Source organism: Esox lucius, chromosome 20, assembly GCF_011004845.1.
Source record: "Esox lucius isolate fEsoLuc1 chromosome 20, fEsoLuc1.pri, whole genome shotgun sequence".
Lineage (NCBI taxonomy): Eukaryota > Metazoa > Chordata > Actinopteri > Esociformes > Esocidae > Esox > Esox lucius.
Window position 1 is genome coordinate 20,229,400 of NC_047588.1, and position 26,602 is coordinate 20,256,001.

Sequence of the window (26,602 nt, forward strand, 5' to 3'; positions counted from 1 at the left end):
AAGTTGTAATTTGGGGTTTGGCTGACTGCCACTATTTAAAATTAAAATAAAATGAAAAAATGAAACAGAGTTGGGGAATTTCACTAATATTGTGGAGATTAATCAAGACATCATGTTTGTCATGAGGTAGTTTTGCCATTGCGTTTGAAAATGCATATATTGGGTGCTATAGACATGGTAATACAATTGCCCTGTTGGTTGCAGCAGGTAAACCACTGCAACATGGGCTGGAGTTTTTCTCCCCTACAATTTAGTCAAGCAGCTTTTTCCCTAGAGGGTAAACCAATTATATAGTTAGGTATGTGCCACAAAACTACAGGAGTTTATAAACGCATGACAGCCAATTTCACAGACTTGTGGGAAGGTACTGAAGTATAATCAAAATAGGTTATGATTTATAATTCCTTCACACGTGACAGTCTAGCACATTTGATATCTTTGCTTGTTTATGAATGTTTGTGTTTTTAACATGATCACTTTCTTTGATGATTATAGTATGCAACACATTATCGAATGGATTCCAGATCCATTCCAATTTTTTATTTTTCATTTCTGTCCTGACATGACGGCCAGTGCAAATTCAGGATGGCGCAGTCCTATGGTCATATTCGCCGTGATTCTGCTTTCTCTCATGGTGTCACTTTTCTATTGACTTAATTAAGTGAAAGCAAGGGGGAATGTATGATATGATAATAATAATAAAACATGTATAATTGAAGAGCTGAACCGTAGAGCTCAAAGTGAATTAAATTGGTACTTGTGGTTTTTCCTGTTTGAATGGTTATAACAGAGCATTGGCATCTGTTGTTTCATATTTTACATTCACAGGATTTGTTTTTTATTTGTTTATTTGGAAATCGTTTTGTTTAACATAAGGTCTAACATTTTAATGGTTAAATAGATCAAATTATTTTGTATTTGGCTAAACAAAGTCAATTCTGACCAAACAACAAAATCGTATTCCACTGCCAGTTGCTATCGAACATAAATACAGTATAGCACAATGAATTAAACATCAACTAAGCCAGTTCTGGATGGAAAAGAACATTTGACACAGATTATTATGGAAACTTGCCTTAATAGGGTGTAAGCTTCACTCTAATGATGGAATCTCTGAGATCCACAAGTTTTCAGGACTGATCTGTTGTCTTCATTGTTGGGAGTTGATCATCCCAGTGGATGACAGTACGATGGACCATTGCATGACACTAACTGTTTGTTTTGCAGTTATACATTCAACAGATTGGAATAGCACAAACCCATTTCTTCAGACACATCACGTTACTGACTGGACATAGACAACTGAGTGTGAGTACTGCAACATGTTCAAGAAGGATTACTACAAACTCACTGGATGAATCTGTTCCAAATATTCCCGACCACTTACATGGCAGAACGATGCCAGTGTCAGATCACTTGGCTTCATACTCCATTTCCAGATGCATCAATAGCGATACAAGAGGTGAATACAACTGTCCTGATGGACTCCACATACTACAGGTCAGAAAACCATGGGCCAATTGACTGGAAAGTTGACATGGAACGTTTGACTGGAAAGTTTACTGCAATAACTGATATAGGAACTTTTGTGTATGGACATTTATTTCTTGCAAGGCAAGTGGGAAACTCTGTAGAATGACTATCCCTATACTGGACTTATACTGGACTCGTCACTTTTCTTGTGATGGTGCTTTATGGTTGACATTATGACAAGTATCCTTTTATATTTTAATAGTGAACCTTTCCCTATGAAAGGTAGAATCTTTCCCTATCAAATGTAGAAGTTTTCAAAGGTACATTCCGGATATGTATGAGACGTTTGTATAATATGAATGCATGATTCATGATACGGACAAGGGGGGATTGTTTGTTTGTTCAACATACTTTGAGGAAGTGTTTTAATTAAGATGTCATGTTGGGTCTGATTTTCTGCTGAACACTGTTAACACTGATAGTAAGCTGTTGATGTCAAAAATCTTGATGCTTACAATCTGAGCTAGAGGAAGGAGTGACTACTACCATACCTTTAAATTATGTGTTAGAGTGGGGTGTGTCAATTGTGTCTTGTTTACATCCATTTTCATTTATGGAACAATAAGGCTTCATTGGTCAGATACTCCTTTTGTTGTTTCGTCTTTATCATTAGTAACATATGTTTATGGGCTTTTTCTTTTCATTAGGGACTGAATCAACCCTGTAAGATTTCTTCTAACATGTGTGGTGGGGGAGTGTTGAATTATGTACACTTAGTTATAAGTTAAATGTGTATAGATAAACAGAACATCCATTTGTATTCGTTCACAGGAAGTCACATTCACAGGATGTCATGTTACTGTGTTATGGAATTCTGGGTTGCCATGTCTATAAATTGATGTGTACCTGGAAGTATGGTTGAGATCACTGGCGCCGCACAACTGTGAACGTTAGTCAGTCAATGTTAGTATTCAGTACTATCGAGAAGGTTAACAGTTATTAAACAGAGGAATTGCATTGATGAAGGGATTCATGTTTTTTACTCTTTGCTGTTTTTTATACAGCATTATGATTAAATATTTTTCTGTAAAAATTGTTTGTTCTACCAACAGCCAATCAAAGATACCCTAACACCTACAGCCAATCAGAGTGATATCCTAACACCAACAGCCAATCAGGGTGATATTATATATAGCATAAGTATATGTTGTAAGGAGCGAAGTTTGATTACTGTAAGAAACTATAATGGCAGCTAGAGACCAGGACAACAAATAGTCAGTTCCTCCCTTGCCTACTATATTATACACTACGAAAACAGCAAGGCGAAGAAGACTTAAAACAACTCTCTGTAGCTAGCTACCGGGAACCCTAAGCTAACGTTAGCAAGGCTAAGAATAAAGTTTTCAAAATTACAGTACCTGTGTTGTAAAGAAAGGGATTTGAATGTGGCCTAGTTATGAATTAAAACATTAAATAATAAAATGTTTATAACCTGTTTGTGGACAGCAATATAATTACAATTAATTAATCTTTTGGCCCGTGGTTTGGGTCCTAAACATACATTCTTGTCGGCGTCCCTGGTTGAGATAGATCGATAACCATCAGAAAACTGCTTTTAACTAATAAAAGCTTATCTTTCTCCCTTGATTTTTAAGTAACGATATTAGCCATTATATGTATTAGAGGCTAAAATCTTACAGGTTCCATTTAAACTTAAGGGAAGATGAGCCCTTCGACCACACATCAGGACTACCAGGCCCAAAGGACCCATAGCTATCTCTGTCCAAGGTCTTCCTGGTTGTGTTGCAGATCAAGTAGCTGACGATACCTGACGATTTCGGCTGCCACTCCGCTAACCATTCCTCGCCCCCGATTGTCCCTGTCCTTGTCCATCTGGTCATGCTGCTTGCTTGGATAATTTTTTACAGACTCTGGACAGTGCTTACATTCATTCATTTAATTTTTACAATTTACCCAGCACAGCCAGAAAAGGACTGGCCACACCTCAGAGCCTGGTTCTTATCTAGATTTCTTCCTAAGTTGCGACATTATTAGGGTGTCTTTCTTAGCCTCTGTGCTGCTTGCTCTTTGGGGTTTCAGACTAGGTGTTTGTAGAAGCACTTTGTGACAATTGCTGATGTAAAAAGGTCTTTATAAAATACATTTGAATGATTGAGAAACATTTCTTAATTTTAAAGATATATTTCTGATTTGTTGGACAGGAAAGTACAAACCCGATTCCAAAAAAGTTGGGACACTGTACAATTGTGAATAAAAACAGAATGCAATGATGTGGAAGTTTCAAATTTCAATATTTTATTCAGAATACAACATAGATCACATATCAAATGTTTAAACTGAGAAAATGTATCACTTTAAGGGAAAAATAAGTTGATTTTAAATTTCATGGCATCAACACATCTCAAAAAAGTTGGGACTAGGCCATTTTTACCACTGTGTGGCATCCCCTCTTCTTTTTATAACGGACTGCAAACATCTGGGGACTGAGGAGACAAGTTGCTCAAGTTTATGAATAGGAATGTTGTCCCAATCTGGCTTAGGTCTTCTTTGTCGCACCTTCCTCTTTATGATGCGCCAAATGTTTTCTATGGGTGAAAGATCTGGACTGCAGGCTGGCCATTTCAGTACCCGGATCCTTCTTCTATGCAGCCATGACATTGTAATTGATGCAGTATGTGGTCTGGCATTGTCATGAAAGAGACAACGTCTGGATGGGAGCATATGTTGTTCTAGAACTTGGATATAACTGTCAGCATTGATGGTGCCTTTCCAGATGTGTAGGCTGCCCATGCCACACGCACTCATGCAACCCCATACCATCAGAGATGCAGGCTTCTGAACTGAGCGCTGATAACAACTTGGGTTGTCCTTGTCCTCTTTAGTCCAGATGACATGGCGTCCCAGTTTTCCAAAATGAACTTCAAATTTGTATTAGTCTGACCACAGAACACTTTTCCACTTTGCCACAGTCCATTTTAAAATTATCCTTGGCACAGAGAAAACACCTGCACTTCTGGATCCTGTTTAGATACGGCTTCTTTTTTGACCTATAGAGTTTTAGCCGGCAACGGCGAATGGCACGGTGGATTGGGTTCACCGACAATGTTGTCTGGAAGTATTCCTGAGCCCATGTTGTGATTTCCATTGCAGTATCATTCCTGTATGTGATGCAGTGCCATCTGAGGGCCCGAAGATCACGGGCATCCAGTTTGGTTTTCTGGCCTTGACCCTTACGCACAGAGATTGTTCCAGATTCTCTGAATCTTTGGATGATATTATGCACTGTAGATGATAATAACTTCAAACTCTTTGCAATTTTCTCTGAGAAATTCCTTTCTGATATTGCTCCACTATTTTTCGCTGCAGCATTGGGGGAATTTGTGATCCTCTGCCCATCTTGACTTCTGAGAGACACTGCCACTCTGAGAGGCTCTTTTTATACCCAATCATGTTGCCAATTGACATAATTAGTTGCAAATTGGTCCTCCAGCTGTTCCTTATCTGTACATTTAACGTTTCCGGCCTCTTATTGCTACCTGTCCCAACTTTTTTGGAATGTGTAGCTCTCATGAAATCCAAAATGAGCCAATATTTGGCATGACATTACAAAATGTCTCACTTTCAACATTCAATATGTTATCTATATTCTATTGTGAATTAAATATAAGTTTGAGATTTGTAAATTATTCCATTCCTTTTTTACTCACAATTTGTACAGTGTCCCAACTTTTCTGGAATGGGGTTTGTATATTTGTTAGGATGTAAACCCACGCTGCACTATTACATGTGCATCGAAGGCATTTTTTGGTTCTTTCATACAAAACAACAGTCTGCATATAATTCATTGCATGTTCAAATTGGCAGCGTTCAGATTTGGTCTGAAAGGAATATTAGATGGCAATGCCAAAGGTTTAGTGTGGGCCATACCAATACAACAAGCACAATAAATTATAGAATGGAAGGCTACAACTGCTTTGACTAGGGCCACGACAAACCTCAAAGAATTTTGTGATGACAGGGGTGAGTGTGATGAGGCAATAGTCATTAGGATATGCTATGTGCATCAACTCTTGTTGTTGTTTGCTCTTTGGGATTTTAGGCTGGGAATCTGTAAAAGCTCTTTTTGACAACTGCTGATGTGAAAGGATTTTATAAAATACATTCGATGAATTACATTGATTGATGTTGGTTTCCTTGGAATTCTCTTTTTAAGGTTAGGGTTTGTGGCGAATACAGCCTGGGACAAGCTGTGAAGATTTCTGTGAAGACACCCACTAGCTGGTTGGCACACATTCTGAGAATGTCATCTAGGACAGCAGCTTTGTGAGTATGCAGTCCACTGAGGGGGCAAAACAGGAATTAGAGAAACTTTCAACTTCGGAAAGCCTGCACTAGGAGTTTTGGATGAGGATGCAAATACCCCCCTCTTACCCAAAACAGTCTGACCATATCTATGGAAGAAAGAGAAGCTTACTGGCGGTATAGCGAAATCTGTGTATCTTCCTCAAGACATGTCTAAATTAAAACCAAACTAAAGGAATGCCCGTTTTCCCTCTACAATTGGAGCCTCACTTTGAGTTCACAAGGTTTATTCTCCAGCACATTTGCCAACAAGCAAGAACGAGGGGGAAGAGGTTGCATAGCTAGTCTTTCCAGCCTAGCTAAAGAGGTGCAGTTCAGATCAGCATGGGAGCAAGAGCAGCCACTATCACTTTTTCGACACCTGCCATCATCAAACTGTAAATTGACTGCAGATCATGAGGTAAGTCTACCATTAAAAATCTACCATAGTTCCAAAGGATTTTTGCTGTATGAAAAGTCCACTTTCAGTGCTTTCTTGTTTTGAAGACAACGTCTGTTTTAAATAAATGTTTTATGAAAGAAAATGTTTCAACGAAAACTAGTTATTTTGAAGAAAAATAAGGTTCCCACCAATGCTAACTTTGTTCAGTGATTGTGTCCTCTTTTCTCTTTATTGCGTCTCTGTCGATGGCAACCTTGAGATGCATGGTGTCCAGGACACTAACTCACTGATAATGTGATGGCTTACCTAGACCAATGACAGCATTGCATGTAACATCTGACCAAAATGTGAGCCACCGTTTTAACAAATCAGTGAAAAAAATTGTCATGCTACACTGCAAACAAAAGAACCATATCTGTAGTGTAGCTATCAATAGGATTTTCAAGCCTTTTTATTGTACCCCCACCCACTTACTGATCACATTTTAGGTTTCTGATAAAAAAGAATCAGAAGCAAATGTGGCTACAACTGGCCTACACGATTTCAAATGATTTTACTGCCATAATATAATAACTTGCCAATTGTTAAACAGACTAAATAAATCCTTAATTAAAATTAAATAAGAATGGAATGATTACTACTACTTGTAGTTAACATATTTAAAGTTTTCAGTTCACCTCAACTTTTTCTACAACAAAACAATTTTGCCACCAGAGCGAAACTGCAATAAAATATTTCAATACAAAATCTCCAGATTACATGTTTTAAGAATATACAAAAAGAAAAAGGAAGGTTTGGGGTGAGAAATTGAAGGGTTAAAACAAAAACAAAATTACGGAGCTGTATTTCGGACAGGATTTTTAGCTTGGCTTGGTTCAGTATTTTGTTTGATATCATCAGCTTTTATGATGCAGAAAAATTTCCTTTACAAGATGCAAATTTTACATTATATTAAGCAATGTGAGATTATATAGACCGAGTGTAGTTTCCAGATTTCAGTTACTTGTTCACTAATCTGATTCATGGCAAGCAGAGATGAGGGGCAGATCTACATCCTCCAGTCTATGAATTGCTGTGGTGATTGGTTGGTGTGAAATGTGAACTGTGTACTAGAGAAACCTGGTGAAATCTCTGCTATTGTTACGCCACTGTAAAGGGGGAAATAGAAAGTAAAACACGATGCAGCTTAGTCAAGTCCGATGTTCATGGGAATTTCTTCCCATGAACATCATAATGGCAGATTTACAAAATGTAACAAACCTTATATTTTCTATACTTACAATACAATAATGTCCCTTTCAGTATCTCAAACAGTTTTGATGAATTAACTTGAAATAGTACCTTTTACAAAACAATTTCTGAAACAAAATATATTTAAGCTGCACCTCGCTAAATACTGCTGGTATTCCTTTATCATTAATCCAAAACCATTTACGATTTTACATAAATTGCAGCACCAACACTAAATAGTTGATTCTGCACATTCAGTACTGTGATTCAACACTACATTTCTTTAAACTACAGCAATAGCATTATTTTATACATACATTATGAAAAACAAATACAATGGTGATTTTTACAATTGTACCTCGTTTTCACTTAGCTTCATGTGGCACAGCTAGCATGCAGGCTACAGTACAACAACGCTTTCCTGTTTAGTCTGCTAAATTCACACGCTTAAATTATCACAGTAACTAATACTTTACTCACTGCATGTAAACTTATATACATTAATCAAACAGATTACAACCTTCGTTCTTACCTGTAAAGGGGGAAATGGAAAGGAAAACACAGACACAATGTAGCTTAGTCAAGGCGGATGTTGTAACGAACGAGCGTGAGCCACACGTTCCCCCACAGTCAGAATCAGGCATTAGCAATCAAAACAGGCAAGCAAATCACAATTGGTACTTGAAACGGGAAACAAATGGTTACAGAGAAATACTGCATAATACAATTTCAAGTGCATTTTCCCCCAAATCTTATCAAGGTAAGTTAGACAGCATTTTAAACACGAATCGTGTTCCTTCATCCGATTTATCTTGTTAACCCCATATTCCTAAAAGTAAAGCTAAAGGTCAAAGCAATGGATTGCCCATCTACAGATCATAGTGCATTTTACCTTAAGAAATCAATTACCATCTTTTTAACCAAGCAGTGCCATGAATGACATTATTTCAACTTAGCAGTTTTAACTTATGCTTTTTGTGCACACACTTAAATATCTTTTAACTTGTGTATTTCCATTCAATTGATTTAGAATGACAGCCTCTTTATCATCATTACACACTCCCCCTCAACAAAGATGTCTTCCCCGGTAGTCAAAGCGCTGTGCCGGAGTCAACCATGCACTTGTTGCTTGCATGACTCCATAGGGTGCTGGTGGGCACCAGTGCATGGGGTTGCTTGAAAATCCAGTGCTGTAACAACCAGGAATGCCCAACTGGTCATAAGTGAAGACTCTTGGAGGTCGTCTCTCTCTTACTGGTTAGTGGTATTGTTCATTTCCACTGTTATTTTCACTCTGAACAGGTGACTGCACTACTGGTGTTCTCTCCAGAAGAGTTTCCTCTTGAGCAATCATCTCCTGTTCCGATGTGTCCCTTTCTGTCGGTGTCTCCAATATCCTGCTCCAGCTGGGGAATGTCCAGTTGCTGAGGCTCAGCGTCCTGTGAGAGTTGTGAGGCGTCCCTGTCAGCATTCTCCCTGTCGGTGTTTCCTTGCAGCTGCATCACAGGGAGAGGCTGATCTCTGAGCTTATTTTATCCATAGCCATAATCATCGCTATCCTCATCGTCTGCTTCTGGGTATTGTTGCTCCCTGCCTTTGCGAGTCCAAGCTGTTTCTTTTCTTTAGCTGGTTTCAATTGAATTTCTAGAGGCAGGTGGTCACAAGGCAATAGGAGGTTATGGGGCAGGATCCGGCGTCCTCTTGCCTTGCTCTGGGATCACCTCATATATGGGCATGTCTTTTCCCACCTAATGGATAACTTTGTGAATGCAATCTTCCCAGTGATTTCTGAGCTTCCCTGTTCCCCCTCTGGGTGTCATATTCCTGACAAGAACACGGTCACCCTCGTGCAATACTGTTGCATCAGTTCTTTCCACTTTCTCATGTACACCTTATGATCAGGAGTCCAAGTCTCAGGGATCAAACCAAACAGCAAATCCACAGGCAATCTCGGTGATCTTCCAAAGAGGAGGTAGAAGGGTGAGAAACCTGTTTTGGCACACCCAGTAGCCAGCTTGGACCACACGGGGTGCGAGACATTCCTCTCCGTAGCTTGTACTGTGGTTTGCACCGAAGGGGAGGACATTTCCTCTGAGCATTCTGTGATCATCGTTTCTATATCTCAGGGCATTCTTGAAAGACCATCAGCATCACCATTCTCTCTACCTGGACGATACTTGATCAAAGTCTGCTAAGTCAGCAACCCACCTACAGTGGGGAGAACAAGTATTTGATACACTGCCGATTTTGCAGGTTTTCTGTAATTTTTATCATAGTTACTCTTCAACTGTGAGTGACAGAATCTAAAAATAAATCCAGAAAATCACATTGTATGATTTTTAAGTAATGAATTTACATTTTATTGCATGACATAAGTATTTACATCAGAAAAGCAGAACTTAATATTTGATACAGAAACCTTTGTTTGCAATTACAGAGATCATACGTTTCCTGTAGTTTTTGACCAGGTTTGCACACACTGCAGCAGGGATGTATGCACTCCTCCATACAGACCTTGTCCAGATCCTTCAGGTTTCGGGGCTGTCGCTGGGCAATACGGACTTTCAGCTCCCTCCAAAGACTTTCTATTGGGTTCAGGTCTGGAGACTGGCTAGGCCACTCCAGGACCTTGAGATGCTTCTTATGGAGCCACTCCTTAGTTGCCCTGGCTGTGTGTTTCGGGTCGTTGTCATGCTGGAAGACCCAGCCACCACCCATCTTCAATGCTCTTACTGAGGGAAGGAAGTTGTTGGCCAAGATCTTGCGATACATGGCCCAGCCATCCTCCCATCAATATGGTGCAGTCGTCCTGTCCCCTTTGCAGAAAAGCATCCGCAAAGAATGATGTTTCCACCTCCATGCTTCACGGGTGGGATAGTGTTCTTGGGGTTGTACTCATCCTTCTTCTTCATCTAAACACGGCGAGTGGAGTTTAGACCAAAAAGCTAAATTTTTGTCTCATCAGGCCACATGACCTTCTCCCATTCCTCCTCTGGATCATCCAGATGGTCATTGGCAAACTTCAGACGGGCCTGGACATGTGCTGGCTTGAGCAGGGGGATTTTGTGCGTGCGCTGCAGGATTTGAATCCATGACAGCGTAGTGTGTTACTAATGGTTTTCTTTGAGACTGTGGTCCCAGCTCTCTTCAGGTCATTGACCAGGTACTGCCGTAAAGTTCTGGGCTGATCGCTCACCTTCCTCATGATCATTGATGCCCCACGAGGTGAGATCTTGCATGGAGCCCCAGACCAAGGGAGATTGACCGTCATCTTGAACATCTTCCATTTTCTAATAATTGCGCCAACATTTGTTGCCTTCTCACCAAGCTGCTTGCCTATTGTCCTGTAGCCCATCCCAGCATGTCCAGGACTACAGTTTAATCCCTGATGTCTTTACACAGCTCTCTGGTCTTGGCCATTGTGGAGAGGATGGAGTCTGTTAGATCGAGTGTGTGGACAGGTGTCTTTTATACAGGTAACAAGTTCAAACAGTACAGTCAATATAGGTAAAGAATGGAGAACATGAGGGCTTCTTAAAGAAAAACTAACAGCTCTTTGAGAGCCAGAATTATTACTGGTTGGTAGGTGATCAAATACTTATGTCATGCAATAAAATGCAAATAAATTATTTAAAAATCATACAATGTGATTCTCTGGATTTTTGTTTTAGATTCTGTCTCTCACAGTTGAAGTGTACAGACCTCTACATGCTTTGTAAGTAGGAAAACCTTCAAAATCAGCAGTGTATCAAATACTTGTTCTCCCCATTGTATGTCCTGTTGCGTTGAGCTTAGCCGTTGATAACACATAGGTGAGTGGTCCGTATATACAGTGCAAGATGAGCAGATAAGGTAATCTCTGAATCGCTCTGTAACAGACCACTTCAAAGCCAGAAATTCAAGCTTTCCTGAATGAAAATTTAATTTTTTCCTGCTTTGGTCAGTGTGCGAGATGCATAGGCTATCACACGAAGCCTACCCTCCTGCTCTTGATGCAGCACTGCACCTAGGCCTTGCTGTGATGAGTTTGTGTGTAAGATGAATGATTTGTTGAAGTGTGGGTATAAAAATTTTGGCGGCTCAACCATTCTCTCCAGTCTCTCCGGTATGTGTTGATGTTTGTCAGTCCATGTGATCGGCTGGTTTGTACTTTCTCTTCACTTTCCTTTTTCTTGAGCTATGATTCTTCTGTTTATCCGCTCCAGGGTCCAACTCCATCAGGGCATAGAGGGGAGGCGATACAGGGAGAAGTCCCTGATGTACTGTCGGTAGTAGCTCAATAGCCCCATGACTGTTCTCAATTCTCCCACAGTCCGTGGGTTCTTCTCCTTTAAGGCCCTCACAGCCGCAGTATCAGCAGGGTCCATTTTACTGCCCTCAGCAGACACGGTGCGCCCCAAGTAGCGGACCTCACGCTCAAACACTCCACACTTACTTGGTTTCAACTTTATCCCATGCTGCCGTAGCCGCTGTAGCACTGTCCTCACATGCTCAATGTGATCCTCGAAGGTTCTACTGAAGACCAGGGTATCATCTAAGTATGGAATACAAATTTCATCTCTGAGCCCCTCCAAACATTCTTCCATGCAGTGTTCAAAGACAGTTGGAGCATTAATCAAGTGCATTCTGATTCACTCACAGAGACCCCACGGTGTCACGAAAACAGTTATAGGTCTGCTCTCCTTCTCCATGAATCCCTGATGATATGCCTTCCCTTGATCCAAAAGAGAGAACCATGAGTTTCTCCTAGGCCATCCATTATCTCTTGCACGATAGGCTTGCGGTCGGTCGGGGAGAGTCCTTTTGTTCACTTCATGGAAATCAATACACAGCCGCAGACTTCCATCTTTGGTGATGCTTGTGGTGAGTCTGACTTCTCCACCCAACCCTAAGCGATGAGGTCATTCAAGTAGTCCTTCAATTCCTGATAAAGAGGCCTAGGCACTGAGAGATTTGATTTGGATACAGGCTCCATGTTTCAGAGAGACACTGAGTTGCAGGTTTTCTATACAGCCAATATCATCATATGTTCCCGAAAAGGAGGCACACTCCTCTCTTAGCATCTTGTGAACTATCATTTTTGCTCACGGAGATGGTTCAGATCCACAGGTGGATCCCAGACCTCGGCAGTATTTTGATCCTTTTCAGCTCAAACGTGATTGATTGTACGTGGAGGTGGAGGGCGGGACCCCTTTATTGTGGAGGCCGGGTAGATTGCCTGGACCTGCTGGACAGTCCCAATTACAGTTCTCCCTGCTAACACTATATCACGATCTGTAGGATTCTGCACAATAACAGCAAGAGGGTTTTTTACTGCCCTTACTTACTCTTATGAGCATGTCACACAGTTCGAGTCCCTCAGTCCAGCGGGGATTCACGTTGGGCTCGAAGATATGTGTTTTATCTTCATATGGGAAGTCCAAGTTTGGATGGCTGCTCTTACTGTTCTACTCAGCTGTTCTTGGTCAGTATTGTTGGATTGTCTCAGTTCCCTGTCTATAATAATCTTAATTACATTAGATCCAATGATTGGTTGAATAAGCTGACCACCCTTCATTACAAGTATGCGGACAATAACCTCTATATTGGATGAAGCCCCTGAAGCTAAACTGAAAGTTGCCTCAGCCCAACCAGTATATGGCATGCTCTCCCCATTTGCTGCCTTTATGTTAACATCTTGGGTAATGTCTAGAATTTCTAAAGTGTCTTTTAGTCTTGTGTATGGGAGGTGTGCTTCTTTCTATAGTTCAACAATTATGGTCACTTGGGAGCCCGAGTCCCACAAAGCCTGAACCTTTTCTCTTGGATGACACAATTAACCATGTGCTTTTCCTCTATCAATGGCGCCGTTTTAGTATATTTTTTCATTTTAGGGGTAGTGTTCGTGATCATACATGAGGGATGTACATTTTTTTATTTGTTTTCAGCCCGATTATCAACTTGACATGGCCTAGAACAATAAAGCACTTTCTTACAAGATGCGGATTGCTACTTCCCCTTTTTGTCCACATTATATGCACATTACTGGGACCCTGCCAGAAAGTGCTCATTGCCACCACACCTGTAACAGTGTGTGCAATAATCTCCAGCTCTGCTCTGTTGAAAGCCAAAACATTTTCTCCTTCGCCCACAAGTTGCTGGGGGGAAGCTGTGCTGTGGGGCAACCCTTTGCTGATACTGTGCATAATGTTTTTTGTTAAGCTGGCAGTTTTTCCTTTTTTTCAGCAGTAGCATCACTCGACTGGACTGAGTGTGTGGTCAGAGGGTTTTGTTGTCCTTGGTTTTATTTCTTGTTCTGCCTCTCGGTCTCATAGGCACATGCTGTGTTCATACGTTCGAGAAACAGTTCATCATAAACGTCCACTTGCTCCAAATAAGGCTGCAGATCCCGCCTGATATTGTCACTCTGCAGGCCGGTTAACACAGTGTGAGGATATATTTTTTGCACTTATCCCGGGTCATATTAGAGACCAGACACTTTCTACCTAAGATCTTGTGTCTTAGGTCGAAAGTGCGAATAAGGAAGTTCTGTGGGGCTTCTCTTAATGCCCTGCACCTCTAAAGTCAGCTGCTTATAAAGTTTGGTCGCACTTTTCTCTTGATAGGGACAACGGAGTACTAGTCTCAATGTGGGTAAGGTCAATTTGACAATTTGCCCTCTAAATAACGTCAAAGGTGCATGCCAGGGGATATCGCTCTAATCACCGCATCTATAACCTCAAGTTCAGGAAACCCCTTGCTTAAACCAAAGTTCAATTTGTCGTGCTAGGCTTGAAAAAGTCAGCTTGTCTTTCTGACCAGGCTCACCAATTTGGCCAGAGATTTTAAAGTCTTTCCACCATGGGTGAGGTGCAGGACTGTGCTCTGCGGTGACTGCCTTGTGGGGGCTATACTTTTCATTTCCCTTTTCTGTTTCTGTGCACTTGCCAACCAAAGCTGCAAGGCCTCAATTTCCTCCAATATTCTTTCCTCTTCTTTATTCAGTTTTTCCTGTTGCTCATCTATTTGTACCAGTGTGTTACCTCTACAAGCAACTCTGAGCTCAGAAATTTTGTCTTGGAGATGGAGTAATTCAGACATGTCTTTATCCTCAAATTTTTCTAGCTCTCCTCTCTGCATGTGATATGAAATCAGTGTGATGAGAGCCGTTGGGCCCTTGTCATTTACATTTTCGAACTCTGCTCTGGCAATTATTAGATAGTCACATAGCTCCACCAAACCTTCTCTGGGCAGCAGACACAATTCTCTTATAACTTCAAGCTGTAGTTTCTCTAACTCTGTCGACTCCATCTTTCCAGCAGAGTGTGGATACTAGCATTGAAGTGGTATCTTTCACTAATTGGGTAGGTGTAGCAGCGCTACTATTATATAGATATAGCTGAGATCACATGCAAGCTGCCCCCAAAACGGTCGAAATCCTACTGCCGCTGATCCACCTCCTGATAGTCTGAGTTGTTTAAAAGAGCTGTGACAGCTGGGGACATCTCTGGTAGATGCTGGACCACACTGCACACTATCTCAGCTGTGCCTCCAAATGTAACGCCCAGTACAAGGGGAAATAGAAAGTAAAACACACACACCATGTAGCTTAGTCAAGTCCAATGTTGTAATAAATTGTTTCCCATGAACATCATAATGGCAAATTATGACAAAGTGTAAAAAAACTTACAATACAATAATGTCCCTTTCAGTATCTCAAACAGTTTTGATGAATTAACTTGAAATAGTACCTTTTACAAAACATTTTTATTTTAGATGCACCTCGCTAAATACTGGTGGTATTCCTTTATCATTAATCCATAACCATTTACGATTTTACATCAATTGCAGCACCAACACTAAATAGTTGATTCTGCACATTCAGTACTGTGATTCAACACTACATTTCTTTAAACTACAGCAATAGCATTATTTTATACATACATTATGAAAAACAAAAACAATGGTGATTTTTACAATTGTACCTCGTTTTCACTTAGCTTCACGTGGCACAGATAGCATGCAGGGTACAGTACAACAACGCTTTCCTGTTTAGTCTGCTAAATTCACATGCTTAAATTATCACAGAAACTAATACTTTACTCACTGCATGTAAACTTATATACATTTATCAAACAGATTACAACCTTCTTTCTTACCTGTAAAGGGGGAAATAGAAAGTAAAACACAGACACGATGTAGCTTAGTCAAGTCGGATGTTGTAACGAACGAGCGTGAGCCACATGTTCCCCCACAGTCAGAACCAGGCATTAGCAATAAAAACAGGCAAGCAAATCACAATTGGTACTTGAAACGGGAAACAAATGGAAACAGAGAAATACTGCATGATACAATTTCAAGTGCATTTTCCCCAAAATCTTATCAAGGTAAGTTAGACAGCATTTTAAACACAAATCGTCTTCCTTCATCCTATTTATATTTTTAACCCCATTTTCCTACCTGTAAAGCTAAAGGTCAAAGCAATGGATTGCCCATCTACAGATCATAGTGCATTTTACCTTAAGAAATCAATTAGCATCTTTTTAACCAAGCAGTGCCATGAATTACATCTTTTCAACTTAGCAGTTTTAACTTGTGCTTTTTGTGCACACTTTTAAATATCTTTTAACTTGTGTATTTCCATTCAATTGATTCAGACTTACAGCCTCTTTATCATCATTACACTATTGTTTCTCTGACATTTGCAGCCACTCATCTTGTTTTGCTCTCAATAAAGCACCCCTAAAAACAACATTGACCGTGATAAATAATCATTTATTTATTTTAATATTTGATTTGCATGTTATGATTTTCAATGTTAATTTTTAACAGTTGCTATTCAAATTCTTATCAGTCACTGTTCCTATTTTAAATGTTCTATAAAATGATTCAACTATAGCTACTCCTTAATGAATATGAAGATATCAGATGTTTTTGTCAATACTGGTGCCCACTGAACCATTAGAATCTGTAGATCATAGACGGGTTGGGGGCTGAGCTGGGGAAAATCTTCCTGACTAAACTGCCTTACACAGCTTTGGCTGAAATGCGTTCGGGATCTCCATGTGTCATCAGTGCACACCTCCATCGCCTGAAGAATACAAAGACAAACCGCGGCCTAACGCAGCCTTTGTGGGATGTAGGATGTTGTTAACCCCCCCCCCCCCCCCCCCCCCCCCATTTTCGTCTAATAATGACAGAGAAGGGGTTTAAAAATAACTATTTTAATAACACTCTGTTCTGTTCATAAGTGTGACACAGCAAAAGTACAATGATTGTATTTGATTTATATCTGGAGGAGACCACTTTGGCACTTAATAGTGGTTAATTCTGGGGGAAATTCTCATTTAGCTCAGTCTGCACCAGAACGTTTAGCACCCAAGCATATGGCTGTCTGCCTTTCATTGCACAGGCTTTAGAATGAAACCAAAAGAACATAATATGCTGAACCTCATAAAAAAATACACTAGGTGACAAAAAACTGTAGGTGACAAAAACAAAAAGACATTGTCTTTAAATCAATCAATTAAGCCCAAAATTACTTCTGTCATCACTTTAAAAAAAACATCTAAGGTGACAAGATGTTCTTCATCTGGTGTCACATCCTTTAAGTGTAAAGCCTGAGAAAGCCTACATAGGTCTCACTAACACCCTGGATAAAAGCCACACTGGCTTTAAGACTTATTATAACGTTCTAACATCAATATGGTAGTCATCTTAAAACTATTTAATCTGGGACATTTTAATGTAGGTAGTTATTGGGTAGATTTATGGCTGTATAGGGATGTGTTGCATGAGAACGGAAAAACATGGACCCACTCAACCCCACAACGTTGTCTCTCCTCTGCTTAAACTGGCCAAGTCTCCCTACCCTGTCTTCTTCTAACTCTTACCCCCTTACATACCACTTCTCTCTAAATGTCCCTCCCTCTCCCCTCTCTCCTTTCTTTTTACTGCAGAACCAAACTACACCAAAGAGGAATATTATCTACCTCTACCAAGAAAACAAGTCAGACCTTTTAAACAGCATTCAGAAGTAGCATCACCCTAGCTGACTGACACAGTTCTGCTCTGGAAAGAACAGAGCCATAAATATGTCTGAGGCTGTTATGTAACAACATGACCATTCACTGTTTATATCAGCAACAGAGTAAACAAATACACACATATCTGTTTCACATGTCTCCACTGCCAAACACCACAAGCCATTTACACACATGTCAACATACCTAAGCACAAATGCATTCAAACAAACATGCATACGCACATGCACACGCATGCACACACACACACACAGTGCAAAGAGTTTGAAACCCAAGTCTATAAAAGTATGTATAGATAACAACAATGCCAAACATGTTGTCATCACTACTGCTACCAAGCAAGCTGATGATACATGGACAGTTGTGTGTTTGTGTGTGTTGTGTAGGGATTAGTGACATCATCATTGGTTCTTGTAACCACAATTTCAGGTGGGCATTTTTGCAATATTACTGTTCAGATCCAGCCTGTGGATTACAGTTTGCCCATCCTGGTCTAGGGGGAACTTGGGCCAGTGGTGAATGTGAGATTGCCACATGTCTCAGTGGAGAACCTAGGTTTGTGTTTTATTTCTGTAGTAATATGGACTTGCTTGACTTGGAGGGTGATGTGATTGGTGGTGGTGTTCATGTGTAAGTGACTTGACTTGGGGGGAGATGTGATTGGTGGTGGTGTTCATGTGTAAGTGACTTGACTTGGGGGGAGATGTGATTGGTGGTGGTGTTCATGTGTAAGTGACTTGACTTGGGTGGAGATGTGATTGGTGGTGGTGTTCATGTATAAGTGACTTGACTTGGGGGGAGATGTGATTGGTGGTGGTGTTCATGTGTAAGTAACTTGACTTGGGGGGGGATGTTATTGGTGGTGGTGTTTATGTGTAGGTGACCTGACTTGGGGGGTGATGTTATTGGTGGTGGTGTTTATGTGTAGGTGACCTGACTTGGGGGGTGATGTTATTGGTGGTGGTGTTTATGTGTAGGTGACCTGACTTGGGGTGTGATGTTATTGGTGGTGGTGTTTATGTGTAGGTGACCTGACTTGGGGGGTGATGTTATTGGTGGTGGTGTTTATGTGTAGGTGACCTGACTTGGGGTGTGATGTTATTGGTGGTGGTGTTTATGTGTAGGTGACCTGACTTGGGGTGTGATGTTATTGGTGGTGGTGTTTATGTGTAGGTGACCTGACTTGGGGTGTGATGTTATTGGTGGTGGTGTTTATGTGTAGGTGACCTGACTTGGGGTGTGATGTTATTGGTGGTGGTGTTTATGTGTAGGTGACCTGACTTGGGGTGTGATGTTATTGGTGGTGGTGTTTATGTGTAGGTGACCTGACTTGGGGTGTGATGTTATTGGTGGTGGTGTTTATGTGTAGGTGACCTGACTTGGGGTGTGATGTTATTGGTGGTGGTGTTTATGTGTAGGTGACCTGACTTGGGGTGTGATGTTATTGGTGGTGGTGTTTATGTGTAGGTGACCTGACTTGGGGTGTGATGTTATTGGTGGTGGTGTTTATGTGTAGGTGACCTGACTTGGGGGGTGATGTTATTGGTGGTGGTGTTTATGTGTAGGTGACCTGACTTGGGGTGTGATGTTATTGGTGGTGGTGTTTATGTGTAGGTGACCTGACTTGGGGTGTGATGTTATTGGTGGTGGTGTTTATGTGTAGGTGACCTGACTTGGGGGGTGATGTTATTGGTGGTGGTGTTTATGTGTAGGTGACCTGACTTGGGGTGTGATGTTATTGGTGGTGGTGTTCATGTGTAGGTGACCTGACTTGGGGTGTGATGTTATTGGTGGTGGTGTTTATGTGTAGGTGACCTGACTTGGGGGGTGATGTTATTGGTGGTGGTGTTTATGTGTAGGTGACCTGACTTGGGGTGTGATGTTATTGGTGGTGGTGTTTATGTGTAGGTGACCTGACTTGGGGTGTGATGTTATTGGTGGTGGTGTTTATGTGTAGGTGACCTGACTTGGGGTGTGATGTTATTGGTGGTGGTGTTTATGTGTAGGTGACCTGACTTGGGGGGTGTTGTTATTGGTGGTGGTGTTTATGTGTAGGTGACCTGACTTGGGGTGTGATGTTATTGGTGGTGGTGTTTATGTGTAGGTGACCTGACTTGGGGTGTGATGTTATTGGTGGTGGTGTTCATGTGTAGGTGACCTGACTTGGGGTGTGATGTTATTGGTGGTGGTGTTTATGTGTAGGTGACCTGACTTGGGGGGTGTTGTTATTGGTGGTGGTGTTTATGTGTAGGTGACCTGACTTGGGGTGTGATGTTATTGGTGGTGGTGTTTATGTGTAGGTGACCTGACTTGGGGTGTGATGTTATTGGTGGTGGTGTTCATGTGTAGGTGACCTGACTTGGGGTGTGATGTTATTGGTGGTGGTGTTTATGTGTAGGTGACCTGACTTGGGGTGTGATGTTATTGGTGGTGGTGTTTATGTGTAGGTGACCTGACTTGGGGTGTGATGTTATTGGTGGTGGTGTTTATGTGTAGGTGACCTGACTTGGGGTGTGATGTTATTGGTGGTGGTGTTTATGTGTAGGTGACCTGACTTGGGGTGTGATGTTATTGGTGGTGGTGTTTATGTGTAGGTGACCTGACTTGGGGTGTGATGTTATTGGTGGTGGTGTTTATGTGTAGGTGGAATGCCCCTGGGCTGCCGTGGGAAGCTCCTTACAGAGGGACCCATAAACACCTCGTCATGTGGGAAGTGTTTTGAGCAGAGCCGCCCAAATGACTAGCACGGGCTGGGGACCCCCCCTTCTGTCTTGTGCCTGTCTACCTCATGGCTGCTGTAGAGATTGTACACACTTAAAGAGATAGATGAATATTAATGAACAAACACCACATCCCAGACAGCATCCATTTAACTATCAAATGCATGTGTGTATACACCACACAGTTATACACATACACTGTCGCGTATCCACACACAAACTCAGCAGCTCTTAATGTTTTTTACTTTACATATGACCACCATTCTGCATTGACATACATTTTGTAGTGCCACAAGGAAAAACACAGTGTCTAATAATGACAGTGGTCTTGTAAATGCAAAAGGGAAACTGATGATCGTTGTCATACGGTGGCTCTCAGAAGTATTCACCCCTTTGGAATTTCACTCCTTTTGCCACAGACCAACACAAAAAACTCAATAATGTGAAAGTGAAATAACAATCGGCAAATTGTTCTAAATGAATTACAAATATCAAACAGAAAATTATTGATTGCACTTAATCTCTTTGCTATGACAAACACGAATGAGCTGTGGTGCAACTAGTTTTCTTTAGAAGTCAGGTAATTAGTTGGAGTCCACCTGTGTGCAGTTAAGGTTAGTACATTTCCTAACAAAAACTACATCATGACGACAGAGGAACATTCAAATCATATCCGAAACAAGGTTCTTCAAAGGCACTAATTCGGGTAAGCTATACACTATACAGCCAAAAGTATGTGGACACCCATACTAGTTACTGAGTTCAGGTGTTTCAGCCACACCCATTCTTCACAGGTGCATAAAATCCAGCAAATAGGCATGAAATATCCATTGGCAGTACAATGGGTTTATACTTGGCACTGTCATAGGAGGCCATCTTTGCCACAAGTCAGTTTGTGAACTTTCTGCCCTACTTAGATCTGTCCCAGTCAACTGTAAGGGCTATAATTATGAAGTGGAAGCCTCTAGGAGCAACAACAGTCCAGCCGCTAAGTGCTAAACCACGCAAACTCACAGAGCGGGGCCGCCGAGTGCTGAAGTGCGTAACAAGTAAGAATCACCTATCATCTGCTGCATCACTCACCACAGGGTTCCAAACTGCCTCCGGAAGCAACATCAGCACTAACTGTGCATCCGGTGCTTCATGAATTGGGTTTCCATGGCCAAGCAGCTATATGCAAGCCTCACATCAACATGCACAATGCCAAGTTTTGTCTGAAAAAGCATGCCACCACTGGACTCTGGAGCAGTGGGAATGTTTTCTCTGGAGTAATTAATCATGCTTCATGCTTCAGATTCACCCAGTGTGCTCGGCGAATCTGGGTGTGGCAGATACCAGGAGACAATACCTACCAGAATGCATAGTGACTATTCTAAAGTTTGGTGGAGGAGGGATAATGGTCTGGGGCTGTATTTCAGGGTTTGGGATAGGCCCCTTAGTTCCAGCCGTCCTAATAAACTGAGTATCCAGATGAGAAGGATACTATTCAAGGAGATCCCCATGGGGCAACTCTGAACGAGATAGTCTTCCACAGCAGAGCTGGGAGACACTATTCATACTGTCTGGAGGCTTCACAAAAATTGGCAAAAGTGGCATAAATAAACCCAGTTTGAAAGAAAAATCACATCTACTTCCACAGATGGCATGTAGGAGAATCTGAGAACATATGGAAGACGATTCTATGGTGTGATTAGAGTGAAATTGAGATATTTGGCCTCAAAGCGAAGCGTTATGTTTGACGCAAGCCGAACACCACTCATCCTTCTGAGAACACCATCACTACCATGAAGCATAATGGTAGCAGCATCATGCTTAAGTAACTAAGTAACTTAATGCCTTACTTTCTACAGCAAGTAACTAAGTAACGTAACTAGTAACTTTATGGGAACAGTAACTAGTAACTGTAATTAGTTACTTTGAAAAGTAACGTTCCCCAACACTGTTCTTTGTACACTTGCAACTCTCAAAAGCCATGTTCCACCCCACAAGATAATTTGCATAGACCAAATTCAGGTACAAAGTCTTGCACTGGAGCCAATGGAGTGGGTGACTAGAAAGTGTTGCTAGCCATACCCTCTAATTTCTCCCATGAATTTACACTCTATATCGATTCTTTATACCCTAGTGAGTAATTCTCAAAAGCCATGTTCCACCTGAAAACGTCTAGTTTTTTGTTATATGGCAATTTGCATAGCTTGTATTAGGTTTACTGTGTATTGAACTGGAGCCAATGGTGTGGGTGATTTAGAAAGTATTGCTGGTTACAACCTCTGTTTTATCCTGTTATTGATACTTTATATGGATTCTTTATACCCTAGTGAGTAATTCTCGAAACCCATGTTCCACTTCACAGTGTCTAGTTTTTTTGTTATAAGGCAATTTGCATACCCCAAATTCAGGTCTAGAGTCTTGCACTGGAGCCAGTGGAGTAGGTGGTTAAGAAAGTGCTGCTAGAACATACCCTCTAATTTCACACAAGTGATTGTGAATCAATGTTACCTGTTTTGGTGCAAATGAAAGTAACAACAGGTGCACTGGAAAAACAGCAGCAAGACAACCCCCAAAAGGGAATGGTTTTACAGGTGGTGGACACAGACAGATGCTCTCTCCTTATCCTTCCTGACTGATTTTGCTAGTGTCCTTGTCACTACAGGTAGCATGAGACGGTATCTGCAGCCCATTCAGGTTGCACAGGTAGTCAAGCTCCTCCAGGATGGCACATCCATATGTGCCGTCACAAGGTTTGCTGGGTCTCCCAGTACAGTCTCAAGAGCATGGAGGAGATACCAGGAGATGGGCCGTTATACGAGGAGAGCTGGACAGGGCCATAGAAGGACATCAACCCAGCAGCAGCATCATCTGCTCCTTTGTGCAAGGAGGTACAGGAGGGAGCATTGCCAGAGCCCTATAAAATGACCTTCAGCAGTGTACTGGCGTGCATGTTTCTGACCAAACTGCCAAAACAGACTCCATGAGGGTGGCATGAGGGACCTGTGCTCACAGCCTCTCGAATAGCATTCGCCAGAGAACACCAGAATTGGCACAGATGAGAGCAGGTTCACACTGAGCACATGTGACAGGCAGGCTTGGAATTTTGTCATTTTAGGGGCAAGGCCATTTGGCCTTTGCCACAAAAATGTTTAGAGCACAAAGGCCATTGAGTGAAATAGCAAGGAGGATTTGGAGCTTACAAACAATCAGCTTGAATTGCTGCTAAGAAGAAAACATGCATGACATAAAAACATACATTATTCTTTTTTTAACATCATACTTTGAATAATAACTTATAACTATACTTAAAACTCATTGTGTTTCATTTCAGAAGTTTAGTTGAGAGCATTCACATGACAACAAACAGGCAACAGTATAGACATTGAAGTAACGTTAGCCCAAGTTGACAGTGCATACAGGCGCTCCATTGAGCAGCAGAACAAACAGGTGGAGGAAAACAGGTACCTTCTCAGTCGGATCATAACATCATAACATAACAAGTCGGATCATAACATAACAAACTGTGTGGAAAATGTGAAACCGCACTGTGGAGACACGTCGGTGGACTCCCTGAATCCTGGAATATTCAGATGCGTTTTTGAGACTGTGTGAGGGTGATTCGAGACTTCAGAGGCACTATGACGCTCAGCCCATCTTCAAAGGGACATCTAGCACTGTACAAAACGAACTGTTAGACTGTATGTATGAAGTGTACAGGGAGGAGATAGCCAAGCAAGTGGGCGAGACATAATTTGTTGCCATACAGGCAGATGGTTGTGTTGAGATACATGTTGCCTGACAATACAGTGACAGAGAGGTTTTTGGAGTTTGTGGAAGTCAAAGATAAAACTGGACTCTCTAATAGCATCAAGGGTGTGCTGGAACCACTGAAGCTGGAAAAAAAGCTGATTGCTCAGACTTATGATGGTGCAGCTGTAATGAGTGGAAACATCTGAGGGGTACAGACCCTAATAATAGAGAAATACCCGCATGCCCAGTTTGTTCACTGCTATGCTCACCAGCTGAACCTGACCTTGCAGTAACTTTGTTCAGCAAGGATGAGCATCCTGAAGGCGTTTTTTGCAGATTTAACTGCTTTTGCCACCTTTTTCTCTGGCGCTCCAAAACATGTTGCAGCACTTGCTGAGGCAACACAGAGACGCAAGGACACACGCTGTATGATTAAACTTTAAAAGTAGAATTTGTCCCGTATTTTTGTGCACATCCTACTCTAATGCATGCACTACATTTTCACAAGCTAGGATTGACATGATGAATAATAAAACCACAAGAGTTTCATGAGACATAGTAATAAGTAGTAGTAATTCAGAATGACAGGCATGTGGTCTGTCATTCAACGTCATCGTTGCCCTGGTTACGGAGACTCAAGCACAGTAACATTTAGAAGAGAGGTTCACCCAGATACACACGTTGCCAGTCCTGTAGGCAGAAGACCCGCCATCTCTGCACTTGAATTGTGTGTGTGTGTATGTGTGAGAGAAATGTAAACAGTATCCAACTTGGTGGAAAGTCAAGGCACTTTTATTTATTTAGCACATTTAAAAACAACAGTAGTTGACCAGATGGATTAAAATCTGCTTCAATACAGGTAGGCTATACGTGCAGGCGCTAGAAAAAACGGGCCTTTGTTTTCCATGGGTGGGCACGTTTATCCTACAAATCAACATAGAATAGTAACTTCAGCACGAGGGACGGAACGGAAAATCTTTGCATGCATGGCCTGCTGAAGCTGTATACTAGCAAAATACACAGCGGTCAGTCAAATTTGAAAGCTTCTAGTAACTACAGTAGTTACACATTCTTTGTAGCTTAGTGATGTAAAGCACATCTTCAATCGCATTTTCAGATGAAGGCAAGAGAGCTAGCCTAACTTCCCAACAATAATTAGTGAAGTACATTATTAGGAAGCATATTACCCAAACCATTTTTTTGGGGAAATCATGAATTCTCGCTTGGGGGCAATGCCAGGTCTTTATACATGATTAAAGGAATAATACATTAAATGCTAAAATAAATAATATAATACAATTGTACATAGAGGGCAAGACTAAATTGGAAAACACTGAAGACAACTAAAATGATAAAATCAAGATCAAAGTAATACAATAAGGTAAGTGAAATTGAAGAAAACCAACAAAAGATTAAAATACAGTATGAGGATGTTAAAAATAAGTAGAGTGGACTTGACCAAAACCAAGGGCCAACCTCAGACTGAACTGAGAAAAAAGGTGGGTCTTTAAATTTGATTTAAAGTTGTCAGTGGTGGGACGGGACTTAATGTGGGATGGTGGACTATTCCAGAGCATGGGAGCAGCAACAGAAAAAGCTAGGCTACCACATCCTTCCTGGAGGGTGGGTTCCTGCTTTTTCCAAATATACCAACATTCATGTTGAGAGTAGCAGAGGACTTTGAAATTGATGCATAAAAAGCACAAATTGGTGCATAAACATGAACGAAAATATATTTAGTTCATCGAGACCCGATGTGTGATTTGAGTGTTCCCATAATTCTTTTGAGCAGTGTAGTACTGTATTTAGAGTCAACCATGTTTGCTCTAACCTTCTTGCAGTGGTGGGGGAAGGTTGAACTTTGGTCCTTGCACAAGGTAAGGTTAATCATGTACAAATATATTTTTTTATATAAACTATTTTACATTTCTATTTGAAGTTTTGGCCAGTCGACACCGTAACCATGTTGTCTTGTCGGAGCTTGGTGGTTTTGTTCCCGAGGCTGATTAGAGCGAAGTGAGTGACGGAACAATGAAACCGATTGTTTACTTTAGGTGTGGGCTGAGGAGTCATGCAGGCACACAGCCGTCAAAAAATATGAAAACAAACAGCTTTTGGATGTGGTAAGGTTTTTCTATCTCCTGGAGCTCTTCAACTCTGCACGTTGAGTGCTTCTCTAAAGGCGTCAAAAGGCGTTAATTATTGAACATCACACTTTTGGACTGGCCTCTTTTTAATGCCTCAGCATCCATACTTCCAAACCAAAAAACTGAGATAAATTATTCTCAGTCTATAGTGGAAGGATATATCCAGTGTTTTTGTAAATGTTCAGTGTGTATTATGTGTAAAATGTACTTTTCAGTGATTGTTCTGTCCAAAAAAAGGTTCAATCTTTGTGCAGATGGAGATAAACACCTTTTTGTTGTGTTAAGAAAAAATGTCAACGTTGTGTTTCCTCACAACTGTACTGTACACTCCACGTATACATGTTCCACAAAAGAAAAAGCCATCTCTGAGTACCTTATCTCTCTGACCACTTAACCTAGGGGATGAGAGAGCAGTCATTTCGTCTTTACTTCTTCCTTTTGTGTGAAGTCGAGACTCCTCAACATAGGGGAAAGAGATGAGAGATTACCTTTCAACACAAAACG

The 26,602-nt window shown here is 41.2% G+C and overlaps 1 long non-coding RNA gene across 1 annotated transcript in view; it reads left to right on the forward strand.

The window, feature by feature from the left end:
* Positions 1 to 6,192: 6,192 nt before the first annotated feature.
* The window catches only part of LOC117593524, a 46,586-nt gene continuing 26,176 nt past the window's right edge, over positions 6,193 to 26,602 (forward strand). Inside the window, exon 1 of the long non-coding RNA XR_004574946.1 lies at positions 6,193 to 6,256. This is a non-coding gene — a long non-coding RNA (uncharacterized LOC117593524). The remainder of the gene's footprint in view (positions 6,257 to 26,602) is intronic.